Below are 19,944 nucleotides of genomic sequence, written 5' to 3'. Positions count from 1 at the left end.
TGGGTGAGCCATTTCATTGCGAAATGAAATGGCTTAACTAACATAAGCACCAGATTTGTTTGTCAGGTATGTTGAATTTTGTGTTCATACACTGGATGCTACAGCAGCCATTTAGCTGCCGCTTAAGAAGGTCACCTCGGTTAAAAATGATAAAATCACTTCATGGAAGGCTCATCTTGGTATAGCCCTTGGCAGGAGAGTAGATATTCAGTAAGGGAAAGAGAAAGGGAATTAGGACATCGGTTCTATTTAATAGTATTTGGAATTGTGATTTCTATTGCCAAAATGCTCTTCTTACCCATTATGGTTCTGGCATGAAAACTAAATTCCAGGCTTTGAAGATACAGTAATAGCCCATGATTTATACCAACATGATACATTCTGATGAGAGGCTGATAAATGTTGCAGAGAAGCATTGTTATTAACTGTTTTATCGGTAAAGTAAAACAGGATAGTAGCACTCAGAAGCTCCATAATGGTGCCTAGAACACGTTCCCTTCCATGACAAGCATTATGTTTGCTACTGATCTTTTCATGTGAGCCCACCCCAGCACCTCCTCTAGAATGTCTCACAAGCCAGTTTTTCCAAATGATGAATGTCTTTAAAAAGATACACATTTATAAGTTTGCCTTTCATAGGAGTTACTTCAAGCCTCCTTTCTTCCTTATTTTGCTTTCCAAAGCCATTAGGGAAATGTAAATTGGGATGGCCAGACCAGATTATCAGAGATGCTTTCAGCCTGTATATAATAATCCATTGATCTACAGATAAGAAGGAAAGCTTTTCTCCCAAGATGGTATATGATTACATCTCAGGAGAATTGGTGAGCAGTACCTTCATCCTTGATCATTAACCTTTAGAGATAAAAGCAATTTCTAAGGTCATTTGCCCCCTACTGCTCTAGATGAGGAAACTGAGACCCAGAGATATTAGATAGGAGAGTTACCTGAGAATGCATTGTATTAGTGTTTTCGGGCCACCATAACAGAGGACTACAAGCTGAGTGGCATAAACAACAGAAATTGGTTGTCTCCAAGTTCTGGAAACTTAAAGTCTAAAATCAAGGTATTGGCAGGATTGGTTCCTTTGGAGAGCTGGGAGGGACAAATCTGCTCCTAGTGTCTCTCCTTGGCTTGTCAGTGGCTGTCTTCTCCCCATGTTTATTCACATCATTTTCCCCCTTGGTATGTCTGTCCAAATTTTCCCTTTTTCCAAGTACACCAGTCATATTGGATAAGGGCCACCCTAATGACCTCATTTTAACTTGATTGCCTCCCTAAAGACCCTATTTCCAAAATAAAGTCACATTCTTTTTTTTTTTTTTTTAAGATTTTATTTATTTGAGAGACAGAGATAGCAACAGAGCACAAGCCAGGAAGGAGAGGAGAAGCAGGCTCCCCGCTGAGCAGGGAGCCCAATGTGGGGCTCCATCCTAGGACCCTGGGATCATGACCTGAGCCTAAGGCAGATGCTTAACCCACTGAGCCGCCCAGGCACCCCATGAAATCACATTCTAAGGTACCAGTTCCTAGGACTTCAACATGTGAATTTAGGGGGAATAAAATTCAGCCCATAATTAGAGCTACCCAAACACTGACTAGAACCTCAGTCTTGAGATACCCTTGTTTGTTTTTTCCCTTCTTGCACCATGTGTCTTTTAAGATTTGTATTCTCCTTGCTGCAGAGAAGACGTGTTCTTCTTTCATGGACGTGGGATATAGAGGTATGGTCAGAATCTCCAATTTTCTCAGACATTTTAAATGATTCAATTTAGGAGAATATCAGGTCAAAGTAAGTTCAGAGGAGTAAGGATGCTTATTAACATAGCCTGAAAATAATCATCTTGGAGGTTAGTAATGAATTTTTTATCATTTTGTGGCTGCTAATGCTGAACCCTGGGAGCAAGAGATGAAGTTCTCCTCGACTTGTCCCATAAACTGCAGCTGATATCATCACACTGTGATGATAAATGTGTTTGTCTAGTTATTTTCCCTGTTTGATGTGGATCTCTCTGTCCCTGGAGCAAAGGCTTCCAAGGAAGCACACCTTCCTTCTAGATGTCCCGTGATGAGGCTTTGGCAGAACCATTGCCAATCGTGCATTTAATTCTCCTAAAATCATTTCATCAGCATAGAGATGCTTAAAGCATCTAAAGGTTATGGGGCAGCCACATCGGTGCCAGATAACTAAGGGAAATGTTTGCACATTTGTAGAAAGATATTTTTGTTATGTTGTGCCAAGTCGTTTTTTTTAGAGAAGATGGATGTAAGCAAGACAATAAAAAAAGCCTTAAAAGTTTTTAGTTTATGTGCCATGTCACCAAGGTCAGGGTGGCTTGCTCACCCTTGCATGAATGAAAATTGCTTTCATTAAAGGGTGGAACAGAAGAAAAATAACAGGGTGTTGAACTCTTCGGTAATGACCACATTCTCCCTGTTTTAATGTGGTGCACCATGCTCATTTTGAAGGAGGGAAACCTGGGGATCAGAGAAAAACATCAAAACATCATCAGCTCAAGTGCACCCCTTCCTAGACCAAGGTGCCTCTCACCTAGGGCAGCAACTGGGATGTGGAACTCTACACATAGTTGACGAAGGGGCCATCCTAAGTATCTAGTATATTCACTGGGGGTACTCTTAGCTCTGGACAACCCCTACCTAACCAGGTCACAGAATATGCCTCTTGGCAGTTAAAAGAGGTAGGTAATTTCTAGCATCTGCCCCTTGGATGCCTCTGTTTCTCAGTGTCTCCCGAAGCCTCATCAGCTGTTCAATATACGCCAAGGAAAAAGCGTTCAGTGGTGAAACAGATTTGGAAGATGCCACATATTCCATCCCTCCTTAGCTACTCATCATGCATATTGGAATATTGAAGCCTTGTGCCTTGTCCTGCAATGAAGAAGCCATTTAACTTTCTTTCATCGGGTGCTTGCAAAGTCATCTGATCATGGAGCCATTTATTAATGTAAAACCTGTAAGTTGAATGAAACACATTTTGAGAAATGCTATATAAAACTTGCATTAGTTGAGGGATATAGAAGAACAATATATATGCTGAAAAAGAATTTCAATCAAGTTCATAGATTGTTGAGCAAGAGCTCTGCAGAGATATCCCTATAGACACTTGTGTGACATTCCTTATAATCGCCCACAAAAGATTCTTTGTGGCTATTGGCAGGGATGGAATAGTATGCCGGGCTGGCCAGGCTTTTCACTCATGAGGTTCTTTCTTAATTGTGAGAGTATGGATGAGTGTGTGTGTATGTGTGTGGCCTGGATGACAATCAGATGGCTTAAAAAAGGAAAAAGTATTGAGCTAACAGTCAGAAGGCAGGAAGTATTTTTTGGCCTTTATCATGGATTTGTGATGTGACATCTCCGCTCTGTTCCTCCACTGGTCAGGGTGGGTGTCACTATGTAGCCCTGCATCCGTCTGTTGTCACGTAGGCCTGAAGGACCCAGCAGTCCTCCCTGGACACTTGGGACCTCAACGAATGCTATCTGAAGGTGAAGAGGGGGGAGGAAGAGGTTGTCAGGCTGATGACATAATGTCTAAGTGTTTGGGTCACCTCAGGAGGAGCAGAGTGTTGGGTACAAAAAGCCATGTCACTGCTGAGGGAGTTGTGAATGACTGGTATACAGCCTACAGCATCCTGATAGGCCGTGCAGGATGCTGGTGATGAGATTTTTCCTGTAACAAAGACCCTTTGGTTTGATAACAGAAACTCTCTTGAGCTACCTTAAGAAAAAAAGATACTTGGGGTAGATATTTGAAAGCACATGATGGCATTTAAACAAATTGAACAGGGATCCCTGGGTGGCGCAGCGGTTTGGCTCCTGCCTTTGGCCCAGGGCACGATCCTGGAGACCCGGGATCGAATCCCACATCGGGCTCCCGGTGCATGGAGCCTGCTTCTCCCTCTGCCTCTCTCTCTCTCTCTGTGACTATCATAAATAAAAAAATAAAAAAATAAAAAAATAAACAAATTGAACAGCCCAATCTTAATAAAGTCCAGAAGCATGACAGCTTGAGGTATCTGCCTCTAACTCTCAGGTTCTGTGAGTTTCAGCTCTCATTTGGGATAAATGTCTATGCCAGTCCATCATATAGGACATATCCGGTTGTTCAGGAGAGAGTGGTAATATCTTGATCTCAAGGAAAGTTGGTCCTCTCTCCAGCCCCAGGGGCTGAATAGTTGATAGTCTAAATCAGTCACAGATATCTAATTGTCCTTTGTCAGTAGCTGGTCTAGAGGTGGCCATGTGACTCAGGATTAATGTAGGAGATGTGAGTAGGAAGAGGCTGGATATGGATGCTGGAAAAGCTTTTGTCTTCTCAGTAAAAAAGGAATGCCAGAATCATGTGGCATAACTCTTTCTTCCTTTGCTTTGCCCTTCTCTGGCATTCCGACATGATGGCTGGTGATGCAGCAGCCGTGTTGTGACCATAACGTGACAAACACCAGAAGAAATTTGTGTGCTAGGAACAGAGGGTGCAAAGGAGAAAGAGCAAGGTCCTTCTGTGTTTGAGCTTTCATACCAACCCTAGACCAAACACCTCTTGTACTTGAGAAAAATGATTCCCTGGTACTTGAAATCACAGTGCACTACATATAATATACTTACAACCAAAATCTCTAAGTGAAAAGTTCCATAGTATAAATACAGTTGTCAGGAGCCAGCCCCAATGATCAGAGTAGGAGTCTCAGCTCTTTAACAGGAAGATATTCAAAAGTGTCTAGGAAAGCCACCCTGGAGCCTTGAGACCTCACCACGGCTGCAGAGCACAGAGAGGGAAATCCTCTTTGTGCCAGTACACACCTGTCCTAGATAGAGTTAATCAAGTCATGTTAACTAATTATAGTAATTTTATTAATCCCGTGTTACCTGTCAGATATTTTCCCCAGTGCTGTGGACTGGCTAGAGGGGGTGGGGAAGATGCTGGCTCTCGTTTCCCTACAGGGAGAAAAGGCAATAAACAAAAATACATGAAGTGAATCATTTGAGATAATGAGAAGTTCTGTATGAAACAGGAAAGGAGTATTGCAGTGGGGGGAGGGAGTTGTGGGACGGGTGTGTGTGGCCTGAGACTGTGATACTTGAGGTGAGAGTTGAGTTGTGGAAGGGAGCTAGCTGTGTAGACGAGACCCAGGCTTCTTGAGGAAGAGGAACAGGCCCCTGGGCAGGAATGAGCGTGGCCTGCTGGAGACAGCGAGAATCCTTACGGGGCGTCCGCGGTGAGGGGATGCGGAGGCCGCCCCTGCTCCTCGCGTCACAGCCGTTCCGGCCACTCGGCCCACGGCCTCGTGAGGCATCTCCAGGCTGCTGACGGGGCTTCCTGTCACACGTGGCTTTCCTATCCTCTGCTGCAGGCTCTGAGAGCCCAGGGAATGGGACGGCTGGGGAGGGTCTGCTTAATAGACCGGGGTCAGGGTGACTGACCCCCTTTCCTAACGAGAATGGACCCGTCATGCTCAGCTACCACACTGACGCTCCCCAGGGGCCTGGCCTCCTTGGGAAATGGCATCAAGCCCATTCTGGAAGGACTGGCAGAGAGTTGAGCGGGCACACAGCTGTTTCAGCACAACGCCCCAGTCACCAGCTGGAGTTACAGTCACCACACTTGACCTTTTTCCCTGTGGAAAGGCCAATGCAGTGAGGCAGGAAGCCTGGCAGGGCCCCCCCCACTGTGACTCCAGCCTGTCATGACTGGTCATGGCTGACATCATTTTCAAGTGATACTTATCAGTGAGGCAGTCACATGAAGTCATGAGGCTAGAAGCTCCCTCAGAGTCCTCCTGCCCTGCATTCCCTTATGTATCTGGCATTGCCCAGAACAAAAGTATGAGATGCCTCCTCCCCAGCTTCTAGCAGGTTGCCAGCTGAACCAGATATTCATCTAGTTCCAGGAGAGATTCCAATTCTCTTTCCTCTAATACTTGAACTCGGGGGCAGTTAGAACCGTGGTAATTAGATCCTTGGGCTGTTAGATATCCTCTGGGGTCCTATGTCATTAATAGGCCCCCAGAAATGTAATGAGTGTTCACCTTAGGAAGGCAAGCTGGCCCAAACTACCATTTAGAAACCCTGGTTCAATCACAAAATATCAAAATGTAGAAGAGACTCTGGGGACTAATACCCCTCCTCTTAAGATTGGGAAAAGGCGGGGAGATGACCTGACCAAGGCTAATATTCACACTACAGAGAAAGGCTCTTTGAGGGGCACCTGGATGACTCAGTTGGTGAAGCGTCTGCCTTCAGCTCAGATCATGATCCTGGGGTCCTGGGAATGAGTCCCGCATCAGGCTCCCTGCTCAGTGGGGAGTCTGCTTCTCTCTCCTCCTGCTCACATATTCTCACTCTTTTTCCCTCTCCCTCTCAAATAAATAAAATCCTAAAAAAAAAAAAAGGACAAAAACTCTTTGAGATCCACATAGATCTTTCTCAGATGTTCACAGCATTTTGTTGTAATGTGCTGCCTTGACATGCAAAAAGAAAAAAAAAAAAAAAAAACCCCACGTCACCGATGTGTATAAAGCTCTTTGCTCCTCTGTCTGGTTTGACCATTCTATGTAATGGGCATTCATTTTTTTCCCATTTTACAGACAAGGAAAGTGAAGGAAATGAATCCATTTAGTAAGTAGCAGAAGTGAACTCAAGCTTAGGCATTCTTTTTGTTGTTGTTGTTTTGTTTTGTTTTGTTTTGTTTTGTTTTGTTTTTATAGCATTTCCAAGTCCATCTCTGCTTTTGTCCTCTGGGGGTCTAGAGACAAAGCAGAAATTAGCCATGACTTAGGCAAGGTGGGATACACAGCATGTGTCCTCAGGTGCTAGAAGCAGGTGTCCTCGGGTGTTAGGAGCAGGTGTTCTCAGGTGCTTGAAGCTCTAAGGAGAGGATTCTGAATTTAGCGAACCACCCTCACCTTGGCAGGTGAATACTTCCCTATTAGAGCCCCTGTATCTGAGGCAGGAGCCCATGGATCCTAGCGTAACTTAGTGCTGTCATCTACTTACTTTAAATGCCACTTTCCAGACACAGTGTGGCACATAAAAGCCCAGGCCGTAAGAACCCGCTGGCTCTGTCCATAATCCTGGCTTTAGCACTTACTCCAGGTGACCTGAGACCTCTATCTCTTCACCTTGCGCTGTCTTAATGTTCTTACTTGTAAAATGGGGCTCCCAGTAGTACCTTCCTGGGAAGGTGGTTGAAGACTAGATGAGGTAACGCATTTAGAAGAGGCAGTGCTCAATAAATGTCAGTGGCTGCTCTGCTTGCTCTGCACACCACGGAAGGAATTCTTTCACAGATCTGAGTTTTCTCTGGCAGCTTGAAAAGAGTTGGTTCACAGTTCCTGACAGCTGGTAGGCATCCCAGGGTGAGCAATATATAAAGATACACTCACGTACAGTTCACAGCTTGACTCTGGAGAGTGATGTGTTGCAGACCCTCTACTACAAGGGTATCTTCTCAGTGACTGTCTCTCCTCCACCAGCAGAAGGCCTTAGCTGGCCCACCTGAGAAGCTAAAGCTCATCTGGAAGTTATGTTTACAGAAAAAAGACAAGAGCCTCTTATGTAACTTGCAGAGTACGAAAGATCCAATGATAAAAACCACTGCCCTGAACTTTTCCAAGGAGCAATAAATCCCTGCTTACGATTCTCCGGTCCTTGGCAAGGCATCCTTTGTCTGGTTTTTGTAGACTAGGAAAAAAGTTAATGAACCCACTCCCGTTAGGTTGTGTATTTGTGCTTAACGGCTATAAAAAGGCTACTATTTCAACTTCCTCCTGTCATCTAAAATACGCCCCATGTTTGTTTTATGGTTTCTCAGAGATATTCTGACTTGAATTTGATCGCTTCCTGTGATTTTGTGTATTCCCTCATGCAAAGCTGATTCTCCGTCTCCCCTGTCTCTTTTTTTGCTTATACTTTTTTTGTTTAGATCATCTCTCTACTGACCTTTCAGTGGCTCAGCATTTTTTTTTTCAGTGCATGAGCAGGGCTGGAAAACAGAGCCAAGATACAAACTGTGAAACAACAGCTCAGCCTCACAGAGTGAGAGAGCTTTGTGCTATTTCTAGCCAGAGCAGATGTGGCCGGGGTGGGCTATGGGGAGCAATCTCTCTCAGGTAAAAATAAATTATTAAGATTAGGACCAAAATGATGCAAATCCTTCATTCACAAACAGATCATGAACTGGGAGCTGTGTGGAAAGACAACTGGATTGGGAATCAGGGTCCTGCCCTGGGTTTCTTCCAGATTACCCTAGCAATCAGCCATCTGGTCTCGGTGAGTACATGTGACTTACAGTACTTTTTTTTTTTTTTTTTTTTTTTTAAATCAACAACAAGAGGTAGGGATAATGCTTTAACAAAACTGAGTGCCACTACTGAGTTCCAGGCAACAATCCTAACATTTTGACCAGCTCATTTCAGACCTAGTTGAGTATTTGGTAGATTCCTCCTTGATCCCATTTCCTTTTCCCCACCCCAGATACGAACAGTGTCCTGAATCTGCATACTTCTGTAGACACCAGCATCTTGCAACACAAGGTACTGGCATTCTGCATGTTTTAAAACCTTAAATAAATGGCAGCATACTTTATGTTCTGCAACTTGCTTCCCCCCCCCCCCCCCAATTTGACATTAGATTTCAGCAACATAGCTCTGGTCCATTCGTTTTAACTGCTCTGTGGTATAATGTTTCGTGGACAGACCACCATATGTTTATCCTCCTGTTGATGCACAATTAGATTACTTATAATTTTTCAGGATTATAAATAATGTTCTGGTGAGTGTGTTATATAGTCCCTATACTAATGTACAAAAGTTTCTCTAAGATAGCCTTTTTTTCAAGATGTTTTGTCTACACACACAGTTAAAGATACACTTTACGCAGACACTGAGCACATGTGTTACATTTGTGTGTGTGCACACATATATGTAGAATTAAAGTTTCTCAAAATAATACCCTAGGACATAATACCCTATTTCCTTATTTTTTAAAATGATTTTACTTATTTATTCATGAGAGACACAGAGAGACGAGGCAGAGACATAGCAGACATAGCAGAGGGAGAAGCAGACTTCCTGCACAGAGCCCGATGCAGGACTTGATCCCAGGACCCCAGGATCACGACCTGAGCCAAAGGCAGACATAAGCCACCCAGGGGCCCCAATACCCTTATTTTCTATTCAATTACAATCCAGTTTAGCCTGGTCTTTAAAAAATGTGTTGGTTACAATTTACTGAAATGATCCTCTGACCCATATCCACTAAGAATTGGATAAATACTGTCCTGAGACATGTGGAATTGTTGAGTTGTAGGTTATACCCAGTTTCAAGTTGAGTTTATTAAGTCTTTGTGAGTTCCTTTGTGAGTGAAATGGATATTTGCATTTAGCAAGCATTCTAGCTAAAGAAGGAGGCTTTCTAGATTCTAGAAGGAGGCTTTTCAGGTCATTTTCGTGTGTCCTATGGCTGGAAAATGGAAGTTCTGTTTTAACTTTCTGGGCTTTTAATTTCTCATCTGTCACTACGTGCCAAAACAAAATAAAAATACTAGAGTCTTCAGTATTTTGCAGACTGCTTTCTCTTCAGCCCCCAGGGCCTGGGGAGGACTTCAGGATCTGCCTCAATGCGTGTCAGCTGGGAACAGAGGTTAGAGCAGGGAAGGGGACAAAATGAGTAGATGGACTCCTAGGCCTTGCCCCATAGTTCCTTCCAAAGGATTCCATGTTGGTATCTCTCCATTGTATTTCCATTAGATTTAATTGGGGGAAAAAAAAGGTACGCAGCTTGAAAATATCCTTAAACTATGGCTTTAGATGCTCTCTGAGGCTCTTTCCAGATCTAAACTTGAATTAAAATAACTTTGGAGTCTCTGGACCATTTAAACTAGCAGCCAGAACTAAAGAACGAGGCAGTTTAGGATGTAGGGCTCTGGTAAGCCATGTGGGCCCACTTAACGGGCAGCCTGGCCCTCCTGCCACCATGGGTGCTGACGTGGGACACGATGGTCTCAGGCCTGAAGGGCAGTGAGTCCAGGGCACTCTCCAGCTGCAGGTGCCACCTTGGGGCCAGTCATTTCTCTTCTGTCATCTGGCCTTCATCCACCTGAGGCTGCTCTTTGAAATTATTCTCTCTTCATCCTGTTTGTTCATTCTGTGAATAAGGGCCTACTATACATTTTTCCGAGCCCCATTTCTGCCCCTCAGACTGTCCCACATGCTCACGATGAAGCTCATTTGTCCCGTGGGGCACACATCCAGTTAAACCATTATAGTCACAGAGATGAAATTTTATTACCAGTTTCAAGACACTATTCAGCTCACAGGTTTATTTTTGTCTTTCCAAATATAGTAAGGTCATACAAAGAAGAAGAAGGAAAAAAAAAAAAGACTAGTAGTGAGTTGGTAGTAAAGTGACTTCAGGGTGGGCAGATGTTAATTGATGTAGAATCATGGATTCCTTCCTTACTAGGCTTGTTTTCTGTCTGGCTCTCCACACCTCCCGGGGCCTGGATGTCTGCCTCCTCTTGGATTGCAGCCCTTCCCTTCAATTGGTCATGCTTGCATTTCGTCTTCGTTAATCACTGTTTTCATCACATCACTCCCAGGCTCAGAAACCCTCCAGGGATCTTCATTTCCCCACCATGTGAAGTCCAATCGTGGCTGCCTGTTTTCGAGGCTTCCCCTAATCTGTTCTTACCTCTCCGCCTGTGTTTCCTTGCCAGATGTGGTTCTGGTTTCTGTGGCTTAGAGATAATGGAATCGTTGGACACACATCACCACCCATTCCCACCCACCGCCGCCCTTGCCAAATTTGAAATCTGCATCATTTTTCTTAAGTACAGTTTAACCTCATTGCCTTAAACAAAAGTACACATATCAGTAAGGGTTGCTTCCCTCGCCCAGTGGCCACGGCAGTGGGGTCGCCAGGCCCTCTGGGGACAGCAGGTGCAGGGGAACAATTTATCTCCCTCTGTCCCTCCATATCCTACAAGAAGTTGAGGTAGAGAAAGGTTATTTGACTCACTAAAGTTGTTGGTGAAAAGCTCTGCCGGTTTGACACAAGAGGGAGAACGCGCACAACTTAGGAGACAAATATGAGAGATACTAAACTTCAAGACAGGAAAGGCTGGTTCAAACCCTTGGAGATAGGTCCCCCCTGGATAAGGCAAAACGCAGCAGGTCACTGAGCCCTGGAAAAGATGCTGTGGGGGCTGGTAAAGGAGACTCCAGAGAAGCTTACCTATTGGGGCGGGGTTATCACGTCTGCAAATATAGTTTCTTTCCAACTTTTTATTTATTGTGTGTGTGTGTGTGTGTGTGTGTGTGTGTGTTTAGTGGCCATGTCCTTTGTTTTTCTAGAATGATTTCTTTAAGTCCTCATTCTTCCACTTAGCAGCTAGATGATTGGGGGTAGGTTTCTTTATCCATAAAGTAGATGTAATAATGGTACATAGTATATGGGGTTGTTGTGAGGATGAATGAGCTAATGCATCTAAAGAACACAGAACATGGCCCAAGACAAAGATATTAGCTATTATTCCTCTCATCATAATTATTATAAGTACCTGTAAAGCTGCTCTTAATTTGAGCAGCTGCTGAAATTCCACCTTCTCTCAGAATACCATCGGGTCACTTCAGTTGAGCAAACGTTTACTGAGGGCTCAGGGCATGCTGAGCACTGACAGGACACATGTGGACCTTGCCGTTGAGTAGCTTACCTTCTAGTAGGGAAGGCAAACCTGTAAGTAGATTATTTCAGGTTTTTATTTTTATTTTTAGAGCTAGAGCACGCATGGGTGCGTGGGAGGGGCAGAGGGAGAGTATCTTAAAATCTTAAGCAGTCTCTACACCCAGCACTGAACCTCACTGCTGGGCTCCATCTCACAACCCTGAGATGAGCTGAGCCAAAATCAGGAGTTAGACGTTCAAACCGCCTGAGCCACCCAGGCACCCCAGATTCTTTCAGTTTGGACTGGGCAGTCTGATTAGTCCCTATTAGCCACATGTAGCTGCTGAGACTAAATTGAGATATTCCCTCTCTATAAAATACACATTGGATTTTTAAGACTTGGTTTGATAAGAGAACACAAAATCTCTAATAATGACCAGGGTAGTCTTGATTACCTATTGAAACCATAACACTCTGGGTATGCTGGGTTAAATAAAATACATAATACAGTTTTTTTTTTATTGAAGTATAGTTGACACACGATGTTGCATTGGTTTCAGGTGAGCAACACAATGATTCAATAAGTCTGTGTTACGCTGTGCTCACCACAATTACAACTTCCCTCCGTCACCATAGGATGCTATCACAATACTATGACCATATTCCCTATGCTGTAGCTTATACCCTTGTGACATATTCATTCCATAACTGGAAGCCTGAACCTCCCACTCCCCTGCACCCATTTTGCCCATCCCCTCTGGCAACCAGTTAGTTCTATTTATAGGTCTATTTCTACTGTTTGTTTGTTCCTTTTTTGTAGACACCATATTTAACTGCAATCATATGGTATTTGTCTTTCTCTGACTTATTTCACTTAATACCCTCGAGGACCATCCGTATTGTTGCTATATACACACACTACATTTTCTTTAGCTGTTAATCTATCCATGGACACTTGGGTTGCTTCCCTATCTTGGCTATTGTAAATAATGCTGCAGCAAACATAGAGGCACCTATATCTTTTCAAATTAGTCTTTTCTTTTTCTCTGGGTAAATACCTAACAGTGGAATTAATGGATCCTATGGTGTTTTTATTTTCAATTTTTTGAGGAACCTCCATACTGTTTTTCCACAGTGGCTGCACCAGTATAGATTCCCACCAGCAGTGCACGAGGGCTTCTTTTTCTACCTATTCTCACCAACAGTTGCTCTTTCTTGCCTTTTTGATTCTAGCCATTATGACAGGTATAAGGTGATACTCCATTGTGGTTTTGATTTACATTTCCCTAATGATGAGTGCTGTTGAGCATCATTTCTTGCGTCTGTTGCCATCTGTATGTCTTCTATGGAGACATGTTTCTTCATATTCTCCATTTTTAATCAGATTATTTTTTGTGCCAAGTATATAAGTTCTCTTTATATTTTGGATATTAACCCTTATCAGGTATATCATTTGCAAATACCATTGCAAAAATTTCTTTTTTGTTGGTTTCCTTTGCTGTGCACAATAATTTTATTTTGGTATAGTCCCAGTAGTTTATTTTTGTTTTTGTTTCCCTTGCCTTAGCACATTTTTCTAGTATGTCTCCTAAGACCAATGTCAAAAAGATGACTGCCTATGTTTTCTTCTAGGACTTTCATGGTCTCAAGTCTCACATTTAGGTCTTTAATTGATTTTGAGGTTTGTGTTTTGTTACTGTTTTGTATGTCATAAGAAAATGGTCCAGTTTTCCCAGCACCATTTATTGAAGAGACGGTCTTTTCCTTGTATATTCTTGCCTCCATTATTATAGATTAATTGACCCTATAATTGTGGGTTTATTTCTGGGCTCTTTATTCTGTTCCATTGATTGACATGTCTGTTTTTGTGCTAGTTCCATACTGTTTTGATACTAGAGGTCTAGTATATCTTTAAATCTGGCAGTGTGGAACCTCTAGGTTTGTTCTTTCTCAAGACTGCTTTGGCTATTTGGTATCTTTTGTGGTTCCATACAAATCTCAGTACTATTTGTTCTGGTTCTGTGAAAAATGCTCCTGGTATTTTGATAGGGCCTTTTCTGAATTTGTGTATTTCTTTGGGTCGTATGGACATTTTAACAAGATTGGTTCTTCCAAACTATGAGCATGGAATATCTTTCCACTTGTTTGTGTCACCTTCAGTTTTTTTCATTAATGTTTTATAATTTTCAGAGCATAGGTCTTTCACCTCCTTATTCTTACATATTTTATCTTTGTGTTGCAATTGTAAATGGAGTTGTTTACTTATATTCATTCTCTGCTACTTCCTTGTTAGTGTACAGAAATGCAACTGATATCTAGGTATTTGTATCCTGCAACCTTATAGAATTCTTTGAATAGTTTTTAGTAGCATCTTTAGGCTTTTCTATGTATAATGTCATGTCATTTACAAATGGTGACTGTTTAACTTCTTCCTTACCAAAAAAATAATTAAAATTAATTTCATCTGTTTTCATTTTTAAAAACTGTACTACCAGAAAATTTAAATTAGTGTGGCTCCTGTTGTATTTCTATTGGACAGCACTGGTCTCGGGTGATACAGGGTGCTGTGAGAACCCAAATGGGCCGCATGTGATGCAACCTGGAGGGAAGGAGTGCTCTCTGGAGGAGCAGATGCATCCTGAGCTGAGTCTTAAAGGTTGAGCAGAGATAGTGCAGGTAAGGACACATCTTGAAATATATTCTAGGTGGAGGTAACAAGGAAAGCCAGGAAAGTGTGGTGTCAAGGAGGAGCCCTGGAAACAGTTGGTTGTTCTCCAGCCTAACTTATTATGAGTTGGACTGGAAGATGATGAAGCTGCCCAAGAGGTGAGGCTTGGTATGCCACCATTTAACAACCAGTAGTAATTAAATTCCCTGGTTCTTGTCTTATACATAAGGTCTGATTATGTTTCCACTCTTTGTTTGAAGTTTTAGACTATCAGCTGTTGAAAGTTGGAAGTTTATGTCTCTACAAGAGTAGGACTATCCTGGAAGATAGGACTAATGCAGGCACATATGCTGCTTGGATGGGAGAATGCTGTTTTCCCTTCTACACATAGTCCTACAGAATTGACAGCAGCCTAAAATTGCTCTCCGGAGTATGGGCCTAATGAATGAGAATCTAGAGGAAAGTGAGAGTTTTCATACATTCTCATTCACTGGGCCCACAGAGAGTAGACATGACTGCATTCACACCCATTTATCTACCACTGACCTTCAATGGGACCACTTCTTACCCCCAAATTCCCACCAATAAGGAAAATAGTTGACCTTTGAACAACCCAGGTTTGAACTGCACCAGTCCACTTATATGCAGATGTTTTTTTATAGTACTATAAATGTATTTGCTTTTAAGATTTTCTTAACATTTTCTCTAGCTCACTTTAAGAATACAGTATATAATACAGATAACATACAAAATATGCATTTGCTGTTTATCAGTAAGGCTTCCAGTCAACAGGCTATCCATGGAGTTTTGAGGGAGTCAGAAGTTGCACATGGATTTTCAACTGTGGAGAGTTGGTGCCCTTGACCTCTGCATTGTTCAGTGGCCAACTGTATAATCATTTATCAGATGATAATAATTTGGAAGCTCATTATATCCATTCTATCCTAAATCATCCTCAGGCCTCCTGCCTTTAGTAACTAATTATTAAATGGATATTTAGGAGGTCATGCAAGGTAAAGAGGAGTAGCCAAAGGAGATTGTGAAAAGCTAAGTGGAGAAACTTGAGAGTGAGAAGATATCTTAAAGGTCTGCTTCTCACTCTTTAGTGTACATGTTCTAATTCATTACATCTAGGGGTGGGAGCAACAATCTGTACTTTTATTAAGCTTCCAGGTGATATCAGTGCTGCTGGTCCATGGGTCTCATTTTGAGTTACAAGGTCTTCAGAGTCCCTTTAGTACAGTTCTTTATCATGGCTGGAATCTACACTGCAACAGTCCTGATGAGTCATTAGAAGCCTCCGAGGGAAGACCTATAAGCGTGCTTCACCTCCTCCTCCTTTGTGGAGCAAGTCTAATTGTTGGAATAGTTTTTCTAGTGCCTAGATGCTATCTGGGAAATTTCTGTGCATTGGTCCTTGTTCTATTTTTGGAACCCCTGAGATAATGAACCTGATCTCTCTGTCTTGTGACAGCCATTGGAAATTTGAAGAGCATTTTTATATTTCCCTTAATTCTTCAATAGATTAAATCTCATCTCCTTTAGCTGTTAATCATAGGACCTTCTGGATTGTCCCAGGAATCTGTTAAGTGTACTTCTGATCACAACATTCCAAGCTTTGTCTGAATATCAGAGAGTAAAATGAGCCTATTTCTTATTTGGCTGTTGATTCTCTACTTCTTCCAGGGTCCTCAGGCATCTTGGCATGTTGACTACTCTTTGGGGGTCACTGCTTCTAAGTCCCTCTTAGTGGACTGAGCTAGAGAAATGTATGTATGCTTATGTGTACATTTATGTCTGATCTTCTGATTTGTCCATCCATCCATCCATCCATCCATCCATCCATCCATCCATCTATTGAAACCCTGAGTTTATATACTTTTACTCCAGTTCAACATAGGTTCAACATAGGTTTATTCTAGTTTTCTCCCTTTCCATGTTTATAACTCCCTTCTCTAGGAGTAAAAAAATCTGCCTTCTATTATCTTTAATATAGTTACCTGTGTGATCAAACCCTTGAGTAAAATCAATCTTTGGTCCACCACCTCTGCCCTCTCCCCATGCATGCTATGTTCACACCATATGCTCACTTCTTTTGGGACCTAGCTAATAGCTTTTGGAATAAACTATTTGCAAAAGGATGAGAAGGGGGATAGAATGCGAAGGAGGAGAAAGTTGGTTCTCTCTTTTGACTTCTAATTTAGTGAATTATACGAACAGGTTTTCTAATTTTAATTCATCCTTGGATTTTCACATTGTGCCCTGTTTTGATTTGATTTTTCTACTCTTCCATTTAAGATTTCTTGGTAAGTTAATTTATTTTGCTGATCTGAAAAGGCTTTGTAATGCTAGAAATTTTCTTAGACACTCCCTTTAATTCATCCTCTTTGAATTCTACAGGGGGAATACAAAGCTTTCTCCTGACTTGCATGGATTTCTCCAGAGCCTTTGCTTTTGGAAATGCTACCAGAATGATGGCTGTGTTTTCAGTGGTGGAAATTATTGATAAATCCCAAAAGCAAGGAATCAGAGAATATCTGCTTTCCAGTGGTGATGTATGAATTTTACCAAAGCTACACCATTATTTATAGTACCCTAATGAGTTTTTTTTCATAGAAACAAAAGATTTCTAACATTTTCTGGAACTGCAAGAAAATAAAGGAAAGAAGAAAGAATTCAACTAGATGCCTGTGTGTTAGGCCAACATTGGAAGGGATCAGCCTTAAAGGATAATCAATACTGATACCACTATCCTTCATCTCCTCATATCCAGCCTGCCCCCAAAGATTTTCTTGGAACCCATGAGAAGGTTAATTGAAAAGATAAATCTGCTTTGGAAAGCATTTGCATTTTAAACAGAGATGGAATTTGGGGAAGTGCCATATAGACATTTATCATTCTACAAATCATAATTATTGTCAATGACCTGAAACCTGGAGCAGGTTATGATGGTTAAATAATGTCCGTAGTTTGGCTCTTTAGGAAAGCTCTTGTCCCCTACCTGATCGTTACCACATTGCCTTGGGTGTTTTAGGCCTGAAGTGCATGTGTTGCGTATATTTATCTGAGTAGTTAATTTTGGAGGCAACCATTTTGCAGATATGATTTCTTTCCTCTGACAAGGTCTGGGTTGCTCTCCTTTTTATATTTCATTATTCACACATTCTTCTCCATCTCCCACCAACCCTCCTACCATTTTTATTTAAAGAAGGTATTTATTATATATGTAGATTTATCCAAAAAGGTCTACATATGCCACATGTGCGTGCATGCGCACATATACCCATAGTACATGTGGACTTCTGTATATGTTCCTTTTAATTTTTTTCTTGACTAGGTCACTCCTGAAAAAACATTTGAGTATTACAAAAGCTGGTAAGAGAGATGAGAAGGATGATACTTTTTGGTTATGAGGTTTGAATTCATTTTCACCATGATAAGTTGACTGCTGGCCAACTGTGTCTCTCTGTGAATTGAACACTTCAACTGTGTCACTGGCTCCGGTGACCTACAGAGAGAGTAGTTCTCCAAATGAAATGCCTGAAAACAAAGAATAATTAGAAGCTGCATTTTAGAAGCATGCTCGTTCATAAAACTGGTAGGTCACATTCATTTTAGAAGTGCAACAGCTGGAATTTTGTCTGAGCCTGTGACACTCATTTGTTCAACAACCACTTGAGAAGCTTACATTTGCTGCACACTGTCCTAGGTTCTGGAGAGGTATTAATAAGCAAAGAGAAACAGGGTCTCTGATGGTAAATTTAACAACTGGTTTTCCCAAAACAAAAGCCCTGATTCTTTGTATTTGCCAATGTCTGTGGTATAAATACTCCCATCATATCATTTCCAGCTACCCATATTCCTCATTGCCTGGCACATAGAAAATGGTAACAACCATCATATTCATAGCTTGATAATAATTATCATCATTAGGCTTACTTTAACATGATAAAAAGAAACTAATGACCTAGAGGGGAAAAATCTAAGATGTTTGGGTGGAGAAGGATTTGGATTTTGTATGAGAACCTCAGAAATATGTAGGACATTCTGTTTCTTTTTTACTAAAAATCTGTAAAATGTGAATTTTTATGAATATGTATTTTATAACTTTTTAAGAGAGAATTTACAATGCCCAAGTGAATCAAGCATAGCTTTCACATTATGTTGGCCAAATAGTGACCAAATGCATAGAGGATACAAGGCAGTTATTATGAGAGAATCCTATATCACAATATATGAATCATTACTAATTGATTGTTAAATTGTTTTCCTGGTGAAAAGTGACTTTAACTAGTGACAGAAGTATTCCAGCTGGTATAGAACAAAAGACTCCAAAACAGTAGCTTAAGATAATGACTGTGTTTATTTCGCTTATAGGTTTGCAATTTTGGTGGAGCTTGGTGGGGACATTATATCCCTTGTATTTGGCATCAAGCACAGTTAAGAAGTAGAATTAGAAGCCTGCAGAGTAGCATTATCTGAAGGGGCACTCCTGGGTTGGCAGTGGATTCTGGCTGTGGCTGCAGTACCAATATGTGGCACCTCCATGTGGCTGCTTGTCTCCCAAAAGTGAAGGTCCCAAAAAAGGGCGAGGTTCAAGCTATAGCACCTCTTACACCCTAACCTTTGAAGTCACACAATATCTTTTCTCCATGTTCTCTTAGGGTGGTCACAAAACATCACCAGGACCAAGAAGGGGAGAGAAACTTAGAGTCTACCTCTCTTAGTGGGCAAGTTCTGCAAGAATATGTAGGACTGGAATATTAATGTGGCCATTTTTGGAAAAGACAATCTCCTCCAAGAAATTCTGTCCTTTTGGATGTTACCTGCACTGCATATCTGCAGAGAAAACATGGAAAATTAGCCAGATTGTCTCAGTTGCCCAGTTGAATGTAAGTATGCAACTTCACGTCAAAATAATACTTATGTGGGAAACCCAACAAATGTTAGAGCACAGCCATGCATTTTTAAATTAATTTCTATGTGAACTGTCAAATATATCTTAACTGCAAAGCAAATTGACTGATTACAGGGATGGTGGAAATCTACCTTTGCTTGGTTGGACTCTGAGTTTGTATTCTGGTCTCTAAGCTTACTTCTCAAATGCAAAGATAGGGCACAGAAAGGAAATGCATGAATTCAAAGGAATTTCAGATATTCCTCTTAATGCATATAGGTGTCCTTCTCATTACCTGCCAGCCACATGACATAAAAGGCTATGTGGAACTTAATGTGGTGCTTGAGAGTCCAATGCATTCCTCCTATTATTTACTTATTAGAGTTTGATTCAGTTCTTTCACTTGTATCCACAACATCCAATTGGTTCCCACTGGGGCATGCATAAATAGAACATTAACAGGTGACTAATCACCAGATATGTATGGATTACCCATAGAGTAGCACCTAGAGAATTGTCAGAAAATATCCAATTAATGCAGTCTACTAGATTGGAATCTCGCTTTATGGTTAGCCCCAAGCCAGCTGTAAATTAGACATGCAAGGATTCTAATTTTTAAAGACACTATGACTGTAAATTTATATTTCTTTGAATATATCCAAGTTCTTCCCTCACTTAGGAAGATGAGGTCATTGTG

At 41.6% G+C, this 19,944-nt stretch overlaps 1 long non-coding RNA gene across 6 annotated transcripts in view; it reads left to right on the top strand.

Annotated features, from left to right (window-relative positions):
- The window catches only part of LOC144319960 (uncharacterized), a 150,373-nt gene that overhangs the window by 86,172 nt on the left and 44,257 nt on the right, over positions 1-19,944 (top strand). For 3 of the 6 annotated variants that reach the window (XR_013385594.1, XR_013385586.1, XR_013385578.1), the window contains exons 1-3: positions 8,030-8,289; positions 16,751-17,159; positions 19,015-19,242. This is a non-coding gene — a long non-coding RNA (uncharacterized LOC144319960). Of the gene's footprint in view, positions 1-8,029; positions 8,290-16,750; positions 17,160-19,014; positions 19,243-19,944 lie in introns of those variants that run through there. The other 3 variants (XR_013385590.1, XR_013385581.1, XR_013385599.1) reach the window with 2 other exon arrangements.

Source organism: Canis aureus, chromosome 1, assembly GCF_053574225.1.
Source record: "Canis aureus isolate CA01 chromosome 1, VMU_Caureus_v.1.0, whole genome shotgun sequence".
Taxonomy (NCBI): domain Eukaryota; kingdom Metazoa; phylum Chordata; class Mammalia; order Carnivora; family Canidae; genus Canis; species Canis aureus.
The sequence above is the reverse complement of the archived record's forward strand: the minus strand, read 5'-3'. Positions and strand labels throughout refer to the sequence as shown.